Here is an 18,070-nt window from a genome sequence, read left to right as displayed (position 1 = left end):
ACAAGAAACATGCTGTATTCCACTTCTCTTTCTCTTTAATCAAATCTTATTACCCCCTTTATTGAATAATTTAGAAATCTTTGGCCTTTTAAGGTATATAAGATATGTGGTTTATTTTATATTCAGAACATCCTTTTACGTTTTGCTTATATTTTTCTCTTACTAGGTAAAAGCAATACTTTTGAACACATAATTTCTTTTAAAAATACAAATTAATATAGTGTCAGAATTAATATTCAAAGAACAGCTTCTGTGATCTTTTACTTCTGGAGAGATCTACTTGAACTTAGAAGTCTAAACATGTACTGATTCTTTGGACTCCCACCCCATGGTAGACAGAGTCTATTTTCTTAATTTATTGTAATTTATTCAGCACATTAAATATTAAGGGTGCGCTGAGACATGTCAGGCATATATCTTTGAAAAATAAGACTTAGCATTGAAGGTGTACTCTGATTTTTCAATGTTGATACTACTTTTCAATTGCTTCCATCAATAGTAAGTATGTGTAGCCAAGAGAGTTAAGGGTTTGCAACTGAACCTGCTTATTTCCCTTGCAAACTGGATGCGAGTTCTCAGAATATCTCCTCAGTGATGAGTTCTGTCTGTTCCCACTTCGAATGACAACACCGCAGCCGCATCCCATCTGTTGTCACAGAGCACTGTTCCCACCCCCCCCCCCACACACACACACTTACTGTTACAGAATCACCGGTGTAAGCACAGCCCTGTAAACCTGCCTCGGCTGTACTGGTTTTGGTGATAATCCATCAAACCTCGGCCGATGATGCCTTGAACACTCAGAATGTTGTCTTTGGAGGCCCCCTTGGGGGTTTTGTTTGTCTGTTTAGCCTTGTATCAGGCATATAGATTAGCTTTATATTTTCCTAAACAATTAGAGTGCTTTTATCTGATAGAATTTGCAAGTTGTTTAATTAATGACATGTCTCCCAATTATGACAAAAACCAAGAACTATATTCCTGCTGTACTGAAGGAGATACAAGCAGGTCACCCTCATTTTCCTCTCGTTTCCTCACCATTGTCTTCTCTCCAGTGGACTTTATTTCTCACACTGTACTTCTTTTTATTCCGTTCTGAAAGTTCTTCGGGAATAAAGTCCTGAGTATGAATGCATTTGCCTCCCGTCAGCTATGGATTCCTCGGGAGTGGACTGGGATGGTTTCTTTATCACTTTGCACTTAGATCTGGCAAGGATTTCATTATATGCTTGATAAATATTTCTTAAAGTGAACTAAGTAGGCTCACTATTATATAACTAAAAGGAACCATCTGGTAATTTGCGCAATGCTACTTTTCTTTTCCATGGTAAGGCAACAGAAAAGACTAAACCCAAGTGTTATCTGTAGACAAGAAGGGAGAAGATACTCCTTATGTGTACTCAGAAGGACTAGATAACTCAACAAAGTTCCTTATTTTTAAATCCACTGATGCTGACTGTTGTCAACATATTCACTATATATTATTATTATATATTTTTGAAACTGAGTCACTGTAAAACGGCCTTGAGCTTCTGATTCTTCTGCCTACCTCCACCTGGGATCACTGACATGCATTACCATGCAGGCCACTTTCATGGCTTATAAACCAAGAAAAATAAGGTTGCTTATTAATTATCTGTCATAGACCTTTGTATGTAATTGCTACTAGATGATTATATGTTTAATTAAGTCTGCCTTTCTAGGTACTAGGCTGAGAAACAGTAATTTAGAATGTTTGGCAGGGATGGTATGAAGCTTCCATTTTTCTCAGTCTAAAATTTAAAAACATGCCACTGAACTCAAAATTGCTCACTTAAACCCAAGTATCTGGAATGTTTGGCAGAGAAAGCTAGACTTTCTTTTCCCTCAGATTGAGATGTGAAAATGTGTCAGGAAGCCATTGAATTCATAGACTTAAGCCAGTGTGGTACAAAAAAACTATCTAACTACACGGGCAATGTCTTTCAGTGCCAAGACCCCTAGAACTCCCAAGTCTTGATTCACAATAAACAAAGTACCATAATAACATACTATTTATTCCTTAAAGACACATAAACAAACACAGCAAATCCTATGTTCTTTTTTACCCTCGTGGAATTTTCTAAAAAATAAAAATTAACCAGGTTCTTTGTGGATACTGAAATTTAGGATAAGATGTAAATAAGATTTTGACAGGATGGCCTTTTATGACCAGTTTTTCATTTAGTTCTGTCTGTGATGTCTTCCTTCAAAACGTCTTCCATATTCATCCCTTTTCTCTTATTTCCACTTCAAACCTCGTAGGAACAAAGACTCATGTAATACACTCAACAATACAATGCACAGCCAGCCTCCGTTTCCACTTTTCCTATCAAGCTGACCCTGTCAGACTATCCTTCCAAGTGCTCTTTCTATCACGTCAGTTCTTCCCTCAGAGAAAGAACAAGAGACTTAGAGTGACTTCTTGTAGCTGAGCAACTGCCAGCTTCGTTTCTCATAATCTCCTTCCTCCTGGCTCCCTGCTTTGTATAGCAGGGTGCCTTCTGTTGCAATATCGGTATTCACCATGTGTCCGTTTTGATTGTCCTTTTAAGGAATCTGAATTTGCATGCCACAGGACTTGAGGTACAGTTTGTTTTTGGATAAAACTAAAACTTTTTTGTTGTCTGTTGAAATAATTTAACCTAGACCCACAACCACTGCTGTATTTTGTTCACTTTTAGGGAAGGGTAGCTGCTTATAGTTAAAATGAAGAAAGGAAGACAGGTAAATAGCAACTGGTAGTAAAAATAAATTTGAAACTATTATTTTCGAGAGCTTGCTATATGCTAGCACTACATAAATATATCTGATTTGCATAGTGGCTCAGGCCTATAATCCTAGTACCCTGGAGGCTCAGGCATTGTGAGAATTGTGAGTTTGAAGCTTGAAAATCAGTCTCCAAAACACAAACATCAACAAAAACTCATTGACTATCTGAACTCTAGAATAAATATCACTATTATTCCCATTTTGTAAGTACTTTGTCCAAGACCATATAGGTATTAAGTTAAAATTCAAACAGAGGAAATCTGGCTCCATACATGGGTTTTGAAACCATAAAACTAATAATTTGAGATGGGTCCTAAAAATTAGTGCTGTCTGAAGATCTAGAAATGATTGCTTTAGGATAGCAATTCTTAACTTGTGGATCTCAACCTTTTGGGGGTTGAAAGACCCTTCTACAGGGGTTGCATATCAGACGTCCTGCATATCAGACATTTACATTACGATTCATAACAGTAGCAAAATTACAGTTATGAAGTTGCAACAAAAACAATTTTATGGTTGCTGTCACCACAACATGAGGAACTGTATTAAAGAGTCACAGTATTAGGAAGGTTGAGAACCAGTGCTCTAGGGAATAACCAAGACTGTTCTGGACTTATGTACAAGAAGGAATTCCCTCTATTTTAAAAGAATTGCTTTTTTCTAAACAGAGTGTTATTCTAGCCCAAACATAATAGAGGAGACATGCTACTAGCTAGCTCCTTCTCAATTGGTCCATTTTACAAAGAAAACTTCTTACAGGTTAATAGGGTAACATTTTATCTCAAGGCAGATCATTCATTTCATTAATATACAACTGAAAGTGTTGTAGAATTAGTGAGGAGTGGAGTACTTGCTATGATCCTCTTGGGAATGTCTTAAATAAACCAAACTTGAAGATTTCAATGGCTTAAAATAATGGCCCAAAGCCAAAAAGTTCATGTCTCTCATCATTTAAAAGGGAAGCTTCTGATAAAATACTACCACAATATATAAGTAGAAAACCAACCATGTTGGATGAGGAGTGGGCCTGCTTTTTGTCCCGGCTGCCCAGTTAACTTAACCCCTGAAATAATCACACAGAAATTGTATTAATTAAATCATTGCCTGGCCCATAAGCTTTAGCCTCTTATTGGCTAACTCTCACATCTTGATTAACCCATTTCTATTAAATCTGTGTATTGCCATGTGACTGTGGCTTGCCGACAAGATTCTAACCTATGTCCATCTCAGGCAGGAGATTGATGGTGTCTGCCACTCTGCCCTTCTTCCCAGCATTCTGTTCTATCTACTCCACCTAAGTTCTGCTCTATCAAAAGGCCAAGGCAGTTTCTTTATTCAACCAATGAAAGCAACACATAGACAGAAGAACCTCCTACACCACAACCAGAAGCTCAACAGAACACAGAAAATATCCATGCCTAGTGTTTCAAATGTAAAACAACAATGTATCTGAATTTTTCCATATGTTACCTAGGCTAGTACAGTGAAACCTACTCCCACAGGCTCACACAAGACAATAGCAAAACCTGAATTCAATGGCTCCTTGGATTGCTATGGTTGGTATTAGCCACATTAAGAATACACACCATGCCAACCAGGAATGCTATTAAAGGAATGCTATTAACCAGGGACCCTGATTACTATATTAATGTATATTATAACTCTTAAACTATACAGTGCTTTTAGATTTATTTAGCCACATAAAGGGAAGGATCTCTTCAATAATTAGTATCTCTAAGCTATCCTCACATGTAGGGGAGACCCAGCCAATCACCTTGCTGGTAGGGCGGGATCCCCCGAGGATATTTTTCACTTATAAAGATTGAGGGTGCGCTCCCCACCACCCCTTCTGCTTTCCTGTTCTCTGCTGGAACCATGCGTTCTGTGAGTTTTTCCCTAATTAAAGCTGTATATATTATTACAATTTCTGTCTGCTTCATTTTAAGCCGATACACTCACAGAAACTGTTCTAAGTGAAAACAAGGAAGGAAAAGTGTTCTTGACAGTTAATTCTAGTCATGCCAATCAAAACAAATTCCAGAAACAAGCGAAGCAGCATCCTCAGCACTTAAAAAAATGGGTATCCTTGGAGCAGACCTTCAGATCCGACACTTGTGAAACACTGGGATTATTTAAAAATCAAAAGTACTTTGAATACATAGGCTTAAAACACTTCAAAGATCTTTTATAAGAGTTAATAATTCTTGAGATTTAGTTATCTCAAATCATCAGTGATTGATTAGCTTAAGCAATAATTTCAAAGTAAAGGACCAGAATAATTTCTTATTATTTTCCTCCCCAAGCTATGCTTAAAGTCCTTGGGAATTAGTGTATTGCTCAGCTTTCTATTGCCATGATAAATCAACTTAGAAGGAGGAAAATTTTGTTTTGACTTGTAGTTGCAAATGTAGCCATCTGTAGTGTTACTTTGCTCTGTTGATTTGGGGCCTGTGATTAGGTAGCATGTCATGGGAGAGTGTTTGGGGGCATACTGTTCATCTTCTGGGGCTAGGAAGCAGAGAGAGAGAGAGAGAGAGAGAGAGAGAGAGAGAGAGAGAGAGAGAGAGAGAGAGAGAGAGAGAGAGAGAGAGAATGAGACTCCATAGTTTCTCCTTCTGGGGGACACTGCCACTAACTTCTGTCCGTTAGACTCTATACTCTAATATTCAACCACCTCCCAACAGAACCACAGGTTCATGATTTAAGCTTTTAGCATTATGAGTCTCTAGGGGGAAACTTAAGATGTGAATCTTAAAAAGCACAATTTAGATTATATGTAGCATTAGCATGTTTATGGTAGATAGCTTCTAAGATGAGTTTTAATGGTCTATATCTCATAGTATTCATGTCCTCGTATAATCTCCCTTTGAACTTGGACTAAATCTAATCACTTACTTTGAAAAGAAGTAAAGTAATAAGAAAACAATGGATACTACTTCCAACATTAGGTTACCTCAGAGACATGACTTTGGGGCGAGGGAGATAAATCAGGTCTTGTCACCAAGGCTAAAGACCCAAGTTTGATTAATCCCCAGGATCCACAGAAGGAGAGAACTGACTTCCATGAGTTGTCCTCTGACATCCACACTTGTGCTGAAGCAAGCATATGATGCCTCCTAGTTGACTTCTGGCCGATTTCTCCTCACCTAATCTCTTGCATGCTGTCTCCTTGTTATGCACTTCAGGTCAGGTGGCAAGGAATTGAGGGAACTGCTGGTCAGAACTTCTTGAGGGCTGAAGCCACAGTCTCTAGAATGAGTATGAAAATGTCCCTCACCCAGGTGACAGCAGTACAGTCTTTGGCGAGACCCTGAGTTTAGAGGGTGCAGCTAAGCCATACCTAGGTAACTGACTCCCAGAAATGGAGAAAAACAGTTGTTTTCAGCTAGTGAGCTGCAGGGGCCTTTACCTGGGCATCAACAGATAACGACTACTGCAGTATTCAGAAAGATTCAGAGAAGGCCAATAATGCCTGGCTGAATAAGGACTAAAGTACCAAGGTTACATCATCCATGGAATGCAACAATAGAAAGACAGTGGTTCAGCTGTGACAAAAACCCAGATCTTTCATATAAAATGTAGGTGACACAAATGAAGTACATTCTAACATTTACACTGTGAAAACTGACAATTCTGTGGTCACTGCAATAGGCCCAAGAGAAAGTTATGGTTTGGTGACTTTAACTGGTTTGACATAAAAAGCAGCCTCCAGATTTTTGAAAACTGTTGGGGCAATATTATCACAGTGACCATACATCAGGGGAATTATGGGTAGTAGAGCTAATGGGAATCTGCCAGCTAGCTACGGGACCTTTAAAACTGATGAGCCGAGTGAGTGACTAAAAATATGCAAAGCCAGCGGGTTTCTTTAAGTTTTCCTTTAGTTTCAAATACATATATTCACACACAAGTGTATGTTTGTATATATGGGTGCTGCCTAGCTTTTGTAATACTTATATTTCAAAAGAAATTCTGTATGCAAAACGATATATAAAGAATAGGTATTTTCTTTTCACATTTTTTTCAAAAATACTGATAAGAATCCTATGAACTGCTACCCTTCCAGAGTGGAAGACACCAGTGAAGCCAGGAGGGGAGTGCAGGGTGGGTGTGGTGAAGGAGAAGCAGAGTGATGGTGTGGAGGGGAAGGCTGTCTTGGACAAGGCTACTCATCTTTTGTTTCTGAGACAGTGGGATTACTGAGGTCTAAGACAATGTTGAAGCTGAGGTGAGGCAACACTATGAACAAAGAAGGCTCAGAAGTTAGAGGAAAAATCAAGTTTGGGTGTGATGGGGGAATAGAATTCTGGCCTTACAGTAAACTCATGGAAATAATAAAAAAATTTGTATTTTGGGGGGCAAACATTTGAGAACACTATTAGTATTACTAACTGAGAACAATCTTATGGGAGAACAGATTGTCATTTAATCAGTATTTGCATTCCTATTCCACCAACACTCTTTTAAGGGGCTGGAGAGATGACTTAGCAGTTAAAAGCACTTGTTGCTCTTCCAGAGGACCAGAGTTCATTTCCCAGCACCCGTAACCAACTGTAGTTCCTGACGACCAGATGCTCTCTTCTTGCTTTCTTGGGCCTGCACATGCGTGTGTGCACATGCGCGTGCACACACACACATCATATAGTCACACAGGTACACACATATAAACATACATAAACGCAAAAAATAGTACCAGCTGTTGTGGAATATTAACTGAAGATGTGTTACATTTGTTTATGCTGTGGAACGTTTGTTTAATGGTGTGAAAATGTTTTGCATTCTTCTATGTTGCATTTGTTTAACTCTGTGAAGCTGTGCTACTGTGCCTGTCTAAAACACCTGATCAGTCTAATAAAGACCTGAATGGCCAATAGCAAGGCAGGAGAAAGGATAGGTGGGGCTGGCAGGTACAGAGAATAAACAGGAGGAGTAAGATCTGGGAAGAGAAGATCAAAGAGCAACAAAAGAGAGGACGACTCCGGGGACCAGCCACCCAGCTACGCTGCAAGCCACAAAGTAAGAAGTAAAGAAATATATACAGAAATAGAGAAAGGTAAAAGCCCAGAGGCAAAAGGTAGAGGGGATAATTTAAGAAAAGTTGGCAAAAGAGGCTTCCAGGAGAAAGCCTCGGGACCATGGAGGGTGGCCCAGGCCACTGGGAGAAGCCTTATCCGCATGGTGGGCCACAGCGACAGCAGTGCCTCCAGAAATCTGACCACCAAAGCCTCAGCCTCAGCCCTGCCTGAACCTGGAGGAGCAACCATCTGAGCCTTGGGCCGGTAGACACCTGGAGGAAAGATCATGGAGGCTCTGCTTTGTTTACACCTGAAGGAGTGTTCAATGGAGCCATAGCCCCCAACTGCACCAACTGGAGGAAGAGGGACCTGCTGAAGCAAGGCTCCACCTGTTCCAATTGGAGGGAGAGATGGGTAGCCAACAGGGCAAGAACACACTCAGCAACATAAAGAGCCACAGGGCACCACCATAAACTAGTGGACAGCAAGACTTGAACATCCCAACGTAGATGAAGCAGAAGAAAACAACCTTAAAAATAAGTTTGTTTGTTTTTTTCAAGACAGGATTTCTCTGTAGCTTTGGAGCCTGTCCTGGAACTTGCTCTGTAGACCAGGTTGATCTAGAACTCACATAGATCCTCCTGCCTATGCCCTCTAGAGTGCTGGGATTAAAGGCGCACGCCACCACTGCCCAGTTCCCTTAAAAGTAACTTTATGAAGATGAATGGAGCCCTTAAAGAGGAAATAAAAAAATTCCCTTAAAGAAGTGGAGAAAAAGACAAACAAAAAAGTAGAAGAAATCAACAAATCCCTTAAAGAAAACCAAGAAAAAGCAATCAAATAGGTGAAAGAAATGGTTCAAGACTTGAAAACTGAAATAGAGGCAATAAAGAAAACAAAAAATGTGGGAAAACTGGAAATGGAAAATCAGGGTAAATAATCAGAAACTACAGAAGCAAGCATAAAAAACAGGATATAAGAAATGGCAGACAGAATCTCAGGCACTGAAGATACGATAGAGGAAATAGATTTATTGGTCAAAGAAAATATTAAGTCCAACAAATCCTTAAACAAAATATCCAGAAATCTGGGACACCATAAAAAGACCAAACCTAAGGTTAACTGGAATTGAAGAAGAAGTCCAGCTCAAAGGTACAGAAAATATATTCAACATAATCATAGACAAAAACTTTCCCAACCTAAAGAGGGGCATGCCTATGAAAATACGAGAAGCTTAGCTTACAGAATACCAAACAGATTAGACAAAAAAGTCCCTTTGCCACATAATAATCAAAATAATCAAAACACCAAACATGCAGAATAAAGAAAGAATATTAAGAGCTGCAAAGGAAAAAGGCCAAGTAACATATAAAGGTACACCTTTCAGAATCACACCTGACTACTTCTTAACAGAAACAATGAAAGCTAAAAGGTCCTGGTCAAGTGTTATGCAGGCACTAAGAGACCACAGATGCCAACCCAGACTACTATATCCAGGAAAGTTTTCAATCATTATAGACGGAGAAAACAAGATATTCCATGACATAACCAGATTTAATCAATACCTATCTACAAATCCAGCTCTACACAAAGTACTAGAAGGAAAACTCCAAGCTAAAACCCAGGCAATAGTTAATCACATACCATCAAATCCCAAAGAAGAGAAACATACACACAATAACATCAACAACAACAAAAATTAAAAATAACAGGAACTAGCAATCACTGGTCATTAATATCCCCTAATATCAGTGGACTCATTTGCCTATAGAAAGACACAGGCTAACAGATTGGTTGCAAAAACAGAATCCATTCTTCTGCTGCATACAAGAAACATACCTCAACTACAAAGACAGCTATTACCTCAGAGTTAAGGGTAGGGAAAAGGTTTTCCAATCAAATGGACCTAAGAAACAAGCTATAGGTATCCTAATATCTAACAAAAAGACCTCAAACTAAAATTAGTCAAAAGAGATAAAGAAGAGCATTTCATATTCATCACAGGAAAAAAAATCCATTAATGTAGTATCAATTCTGAACATACATGCCCCAAACACAAGGGCATCCTCATTTGTAAAACAAATATTACTAAAGCTTAAATCACACATGAAACCCTACACACTAATAGTGGGAGACTTCAACATCCTACTATCACCACTGGACAGGTCTGCCAGACAAAAACTTAATAGAGAAATAAAGGAACTAACAGATGACATGACTCAAATGGATTTAACAGACATCAATAGAAAATTTCACCCTAATACAAAAGAATATACTTCCTTATCAGCACTTCATGGATCCTTCTGTAAAGTCAACCACATACTTGGTAACAAAGCAAATCTAAACAGATAATGAGAAAAATTTTGAATAACTCCTTATGTCTTATTTGATCATCATGGCTTAAAGTTAGAATTCAACAACACTAACTGCAGAAAGCCTACAAATTCAAGGAAGCTGAATAATGAATGTTCTACTGAATCACCACGGTCAAGGAAAAAATAAAGAAAGAAATTAACGATTTCCTAAAAGTCAATGAAAATGACTGTACAACATACCCAAACCTATGGGACACAATGAAAGTAGTGCTAAAAGGAAAGTTCGTAGCTCTAAATGCCTACAAAATAAAGATGGAAAAATCTCACACTAGCGAATTAACAGAACACCTGAAAGCTCTAGAATAAAAAGAAGCAAATTTACCCAGAAGGACTAGATGACAGGACTAGATGACAGGAAATAATCAAATTGAGACTTGAAATCAACAAAATAGAAACAAAGAAAACAATACAAAGAATCAATGAGACAAGAAGTTGATTATTTGAGAAAAATCAACAAAACAGACAAACTTTTATCCAAACTAACCAAAAGGCAGAGAGAGACTATCCAAATTAACAAATTCAGAAATGAAAAATGGGACATAACAACAGACATAGAGGAAATCCAGAGAATCATACTTCAAAAACCTGTATTCCACAAAATTGGAAAACTTAAAGGAAAATGGACAATTTTTTAGATAAATACCAAATAAAAAAAATTAAATCAAGACCAGGTAAGCAAATTAAATAACCTATAACTGCTAAGAAATAGAAATAGTCATCATCAAAAGTCTCCCAACCAAAAAAAAGCCCAGGACCAGATGGTTTCAGTGTAGAATTCTACCAGGATTTCAAAGAAGAACTAATACCGATTCTCCTCAAATTATTCCACACAATAGAAACACAAGGAACATTGTCAAACTCTTTTTATGAGGCTACAGCTACCCTGATACCCAAACCACACAAAGACACAACTAAGAAAGAGAATTACAGACCAATTGTGGTCATGAAGTTTGATGCAAAAAAATACTCAATAAAATACTAGCAAACTGAATCCAAGAACACATCAAAAAAATTATCCACCTTGACCAAGTAGGCTTCATCCCAGAGATACAGGAATGGTTCAATCAATGTAATCCGCCATATAAACAAATGGAAAAGAAAAAGCCACAAGATCATCTCATAAGATGCTGAAAAAGCCTTTGAAAAAATTCAACACACCTTCATGACAAAGGCCTTGGAGAGAGTAGGGATATAAGGAACATACCTAAACATTATAAAGGCAATATACAGCAAGCCAACAGCCAACAACAAACTAAATGGAAAGAAACTCAAAGCGATCCCACTGAAATCGGGAACAAGACAAGGCTATCCACTCTCCCTATATTTATTTAATATAGTACTTAAAGTTCTACCTAGAGCAATAAGACAACAAAAGGGGACAAGAGGATACGTCTTGGAAAAGAAGAAATCAAACTTTCACTATTTGCTGATGATATGAAAGGATATTTAAGTGTAAGCAGAGACTGTTTTTTTTCATTTTCCGGCCACCCAGACCTGAATAATTACACAAAACTATATTAATTATAACACTGTTTGGCCAACAGCTTAGGCAAATTCCTAGATAGCTCTTTCATCTTAAATTAACCCATTTATATTATCTTACCTTTTACCTTGAGGCTCATGGTTTGTTACCTCTTGCTTCTTGGGCAGCTACATGGCGTCTGCATTACTTGGCCTTCTTTCCTCCTCTATCTGCTTGGATTTCCTGCCTTGCTATATTCTGCCCTGACACAGGCCAAAGTAGCTTCTTTATTAACCAATGGAAATAAAACATATTCACAGCATACAGAGGGGAATCCCACATCACATAAGTAACCCCAAAAATTCTACCATGGAACTCTTACAACTGATAAATACCTTCAGTAATGTGGCAGGATACAAGATTAACTAAAAAAAAAAAAAAAAATTCAGTAGCTCTCCTATATACAAGTGATAAAAGGTCTGAAAAAGAAATCAGAGAAACATCACCCCTTATAATAGCCACAAATAAAATAAAATATCTTGGGGTAACTAATCAAACAAGTGAAGGACCTGTATGACAAGAACGTTAAATCTTTGAAGAAGGAAATTAAAGAAGACATCAGAAAATGGAAATATCCCCCATGCTCTTAGGTAGGCTTAACATATTAAAAATGGCAATCTTACCAAAAGCAATCTACCAATTCAATGCAATACCCAGGAAAATTCTTCACAGAACTCAAAAGAAAAATGCTCGACTTCATATAAAACAAAACAAAACAAACAAACAAAACAAGGACAGCCAAAACAATTCTATATAATATAGGAACTTCTGGAGGCATCACCGTCCCTGAGTACAAACTTTACTGTAGAGCTACAGTAATGAAAACAGCTTGGCAATGGCGTAAGAACAGAGAGATGACCAATAGAATCAAATTGAAGACCTAGATACCAATCCATATACCTATGAGCACCTGAATCTTGACAAAGAAGCTAAAATTATAAAATGGAAAAAGGAAAAATTTTCAACAAATGGTGCTCATATAACTAGATGTCAACATGTAGAAATAGATGCATATTTATTGCCATGCACAAAACTCAAGTCTAAACAGGTTAAAGATCTCAACATAAAACTAACCTCACTGAATCTCACAGAAGAGAAAGTGGGAGGAAGCCTTGAACACATTGGCACAGGAGACCACTTCCTAAATGTATCTCTAGTAGCACAGACAATAAGAGTAACAATTAATAAATGAGACCACCTAAAACTGAGAAGTTTCTGTAAAGCAAAGGACACGGTCAACAAGACAAAATTGTAGCCTGCAGAATGTGAAAAGATCTTCACTAACCCCACATCTGACAGAGGACTGATGTCTAAAATATACAAAGAACTCAAAAAACTGGATATCAAAAAAATCCAATAAAAATGGGATATAAACCTAAACAGAGAGCTCTCAACAGAGGAAGCTCAAATGGCCGAAAGACACCTAAAGAAATGTTCAAAATCCTTAGCCATCAGAAGAATGTAAATCAAAACAACTCTGAGATTACAACTTACACATGTCAAAATGGCCAAGATCAAAAACAGTGATGACAGCTTAAGCTGGAGAGGATATGAAGTAAAGGGTACATTCCTCCATTGATGGTGGGAATGCAAACTTGTACAGCTGCTTTGGAAATAAGCATGGCAATTTCTCAAAAAATTAGGTTTCAATCTACCTTAAGACCCAGTAATACTCACTTTTGGGCATATACCCAGAGGATTCTCAATCATACCACAAGGACATTTGCTCAACTATGTTCATAGCTGCCAACATCTAGTGCGTTGGGGTCCCTGGGTAAGAGTCTCGTGCAAATCAGGACACGGGATGCAGAGTATGATCAACTGCATAACAAGCTTTAGTTTGTATGGCTTTTTATACAGACTAAAAAGCATTACCTCAACTCTGAAACCCCCCTTTACCCACGTACATGATCATGAGAAACTCTTGCCTCATCTTGCAAGAAACAATACCTCAATTAATAACAGTAATCAAAATGAAAAGAAGTACATAGAAACAAGACAAAAGTATACAGAAGCAAAGCACTCCTTTGTAACTGGTAGAGCGTGAAGAACTGAGCTCAAAGGCCACTTCCCTATCCAGGTACAGATTCTGACAGAAATGGGCAGAGAAAGTTTGCTTTCATCTATGCTTGGTTTGCCAAGCAACCGTCTCCCAACTTCATCTCATCTGTCCCAGCAGGAGCCTGCACTCTAAGCCAGTTCTGTGTCTCTACACATAGCAGCATTATTTGTAATAGCCAGAACCTGGAAACAACCTAGATGCCCCTCAACTGAAGAATGGATAACCAAAATGTACATTTACACAATGGAGTACTACTCAGCAGTAAAAAATAATGCATCTTGACATTTGCAGGCAAATGGATGGAATTAGAAAAAAAGCCATACTGAGTGAGGTAACTGAGACCCAGAAAGACAAATATAATATGTATTCACTCATAAGCAGATATTAGATAAAGCGAAGGATAACTGGCTTACAGTCTACAACCCCAGAGAACCTAGACAACAAAGAGGACCCTAAGAGAGACATACATGGATCTACATATGAAGACAAAAAAGACAAGACCTCCTGAGTAAATTGGGAGCATGCGGGGGGGGGGGGGGGGGGAGGGAAAAGTGTGGAAGGGGAGAGGGAAAAATGTATATCTCAATAAAAATAAAAAAGTTGGCAGGAAATAAGCCAAGCTGAGGTCTGGCATTTATAAGTAATAATAGGTCTCTCTGTGTGTATTTATTTAGGAGTTAGCGGGCAAACAACCAAATACAACAAACAAATCTTAATTAAAAAACAAAACACGATAGTCAATATCCTTCAAAGAAAACCTGCAGGCACGGAAGAGGCTTTCTCCAGAAGGCACTGGTCACATAGATCTTACACAATATTCAAGGCATGTTCATCGGAAGTGACTTCGCAGATCACTGTAGCACCTTGACTTTTGTGTATGCTACTGCACGATCTCTGGAATTCTGAATTGCTCTACACTCTTTTGGACCAAGCTGCTTTTCTTTTTAAATACTCAGCTTCTTTATTCCGTGTTCTATTTATAAATACTCTTAACACACTTTTCTGTAGTCTGACCCTACCCCAGCGGTGGCTAATGCGGAGAGCTTAAAAGACAGACACTAAAGCTCAACAAGATGCAACATGGAAACAATGACCTTTTATTCCAGCCTAGTCGCAAATATTTGTTCATTCTTTTTCTCAAAGGTAGAAATTTCTTATTTTTAAAAGGACTTGATTTATTGCTGTTTTTTTTTAAAAAAATATTTGCAGAAAACTGTATAATAGGGCTCATGGTATTCAAGGAGAAAAACTGAGTGGAATGGAGTTACAGTTTTTTGAAGTCTATTTCAGAGCACGTGAGTTGATCAGGGAAGGTAAAGATTAAAATGTCAAGTGCAATGTATATAGCACAGCAACCTGACTAGCTTTCAGTTTCTAAGGGGAGGGATTTACCTCATTCTCTCTCCTTCTGTATGCAACCCTCGTTCCTAGGCAGGACAGGGGGACAAAGGGAAAAGGTTGGAATGTCACAAGTCTGGTGAAATTCCACAGAGTATGGAATGCAGCAAACAGGGTCATTTAACAAAACCTGCATTTTGTTTTGAACATCTTGATTTTAGTGTCTTGCCTTTGTAGCAATAAAACCGGAACTAGAGACTCTGTGTCAAATTTGACTAAGACTAAAATTAGATATGAAGCTGAACATGGAACTGCCCAGCTTCTCCTTCCTCCTCCTCATTTTCTTGCAGTTTGAATGAAGAGAAAGTGGCTCACACAACCAGAGCTGCAACTGGCTGGGTGTCTATGTGCTATGAGCCAACTCTATTGCTGTGGGAAGTATCCAATTCTTATGTCTCATTTCTGGTGAGGTGGCAGGCAGCTGCTGTGGACGCCTGTCTGCGGGGCATGCGCATGCTAACGCTGACCAACATGGCACGGTAGTGGAGAGCTTAGTCAAGGAATTAGTTTAGCCGGGTGGTGGTGGCACACGCCTTTAATCCCAGCACTCGGGAGGCAGAGGCAGGCAGATCTCTGTGAGTTCGAGGCCAGCCTGGTCTACAAGAGCTACTTCCAGGACAGGAACCAAAAGCTACGGAGAAACCCTGTCTTGAAAATCCAAAAAAAAAAAAAAAAAAAAAAAAAAAAAGGAATTAGTTTACCCAATTTTCTTGTACTCTAGCTTAAAGCTTCATCTTCACCTATTAAACAAAAACAGGCCAAAAGTAATGTCACTAAATACTGTGAACTCTCCTAACCACTGCTAGAGAGGCATTTATCTACATTTCTGCTGTCCTCCACTTTATTACATCATAATTTCCTCCAGTTTTTAGGCCGTTTCGACTGCACTCCTTAACCCCAATTTTAAGTGGCTACCAAAATCTTTCTGTGTCTCAGTCATCTGTCCTGTAGTCATTTATTTCTTCTTGTCATGGACCATGTACGATACACCGTGGTAAAAAGAGTGCACTCAGGGAAAGACAGACACCACTGCTGCTGCTATAGTGAGGTTCCGACAGGAGGTAAGTGAATAAACAATTCTGTATGAGCCATTCTGGTGAAGAAGGTAGAGGGAGTCCACGGAGACAAGTCTAGTTTGGGTTACCAGAGAAGATAGCTGAGTGCACATATTCAGAAAAAATACAGGCAGAAGAGTCCTTGTATTTCATTACTGGACACAACTAAGGAGAAGGCTTTATATTATACTTAGAGTTAGAAAGACACTCTGCCTTGCTCTACTGGTACTTATGGGCTATTCCTGTGTGTGTGTAATGTGTGAATGTGTGACGTAAAAATATAAGCACAAAACGCCTCTTCTCTAGCTGGGGAGATATTTAAATTGGCAATGAGCTTGCTGTATCAATATGAGAACCTGAATTTGGTCTCCAGCACCCATGTAAAAACTGAGCACATAGGCACACATTTATAGTCCCAGAGCTGGGGAGGCAGAAACAGGTGGATCCCTGGCACTCACTGGCTGGCCATCCAATCAGTGAGCTCCAGGCTCAACAGGAGACCCTGTCTCAAAATATAAGGTGGAGGGAATAAAGGAGGACACCTGAGGTCAATCTCTGGCACACACATCTCTATCTATCTATCTATCTATCTATCTATCTATCTATCTATCTATCTATCTATCTATCTATCTATCTATCTATCTATCTACCTATCTATCCACCTACCTATCTATCTACCTACCCACCTACCTGTTATCTTAGCTATCACTTGGGTCTTCTAAAGGATTATTTTTCTTTAACATATAGTGCATTGAGAACTAAATTATACATTATTTTCCTATTGAAAAAGTTCAAAAAGTTGTCAGGCAGTGGTGGCGTCATTGATCCCTGATGGAGAAAGGTCATTGGTTAAAAAATAAAGAAACTGCTTGGCCCTCATAGGTTAGAACATAGGTGGGTGGAGTAAACAGAACAGAATGCTGGGAGGAAGAGGAAGTGAGCTCGGACTCGATAGCTCTCCTCTCTGGGGCAGATGCGATGAAGCTCCGACCCAGGATGGATGTAGGCTAGAATCTTCCCGGTAAGCGCACCTTGGGGTGCTACACACATTATTAGAAATGGGCTAGTCCAGGTGCGAGAGTTAGCCGAGAAGAGGCTAGATATAATGGGCCAAGCAGTGTTTAAAAGAATACAGTTTGTGTGTTGTTATTTCGGGGCATAAGCTAGCCAGGCGACCAGGAGCTGGGGCGGCAGGAACACAGCCCGCAGCTCCCACAACAGATCCCGGCACTTGGGAGGCAGAGGTAGGCAAATCTCCAAGTTCGAGACCAGCTTGGTCTACATAGTGAGTTCAGGACAGCCAGGGCTATGCAGAGAAACTGTCTTGAATAACGAAACAAAACAAAACGAAAAGCCAAACTAGCAATTTTTCTGAAATATACAGGGCTATGGCTCAGGCTGCCAGAACCCTGGCTGGGAAATCACGGCCCTTCTCTCAGCACTTCCTTGGCTGTCTCTCTAGAACAGTGGGTCCCAACCTTCCTAATGCTTTGATCCTTTAATACTGTTCCTCATGTTTTGGTCACCCCCAACCATAAAATTATTTTTGTTGCTATTTCATAACTGTAACTTTGCTACTATAAGGAACTGTAATGCAAATATCTGTATTTTTTGATGGTCTTAGTCAGCTCCTGTGAAAGGGTTGTTTGACTCCCAGAGGGGTTGTGACCTGCAGGTTCAATTTGCTTCTCTAGACTTGTCAACACAGCCATAGTGACAACAGTGAGTTAAAGATCACACTATAGGAAGAGGACACTGTCAGTTAATGGTCTTTCCTCTGTCGTCACGATCAAGAACCCTATTTATACATTCAACGAGTTACATCGGTTGTCTCTTACGGCACCCGAGACAAA

Source organism: Chionomys nivalis, chromosome 2 (genome assembly GCF_950005125.1).
Source record: "Chionomys nivalis chromosome 2, mChiNiv1.1, whole genome shotgun sequence".
NCBI classification, from domain to species: domain Eukaryota; kingdom Metazoa; phylum Chordata; class Mammalia; order Rodentia; family Cricetidae; genus Chionomys; species Chionomys nivalis.
Note: the sequence above shows the minus strand (reverse complement) of the source record.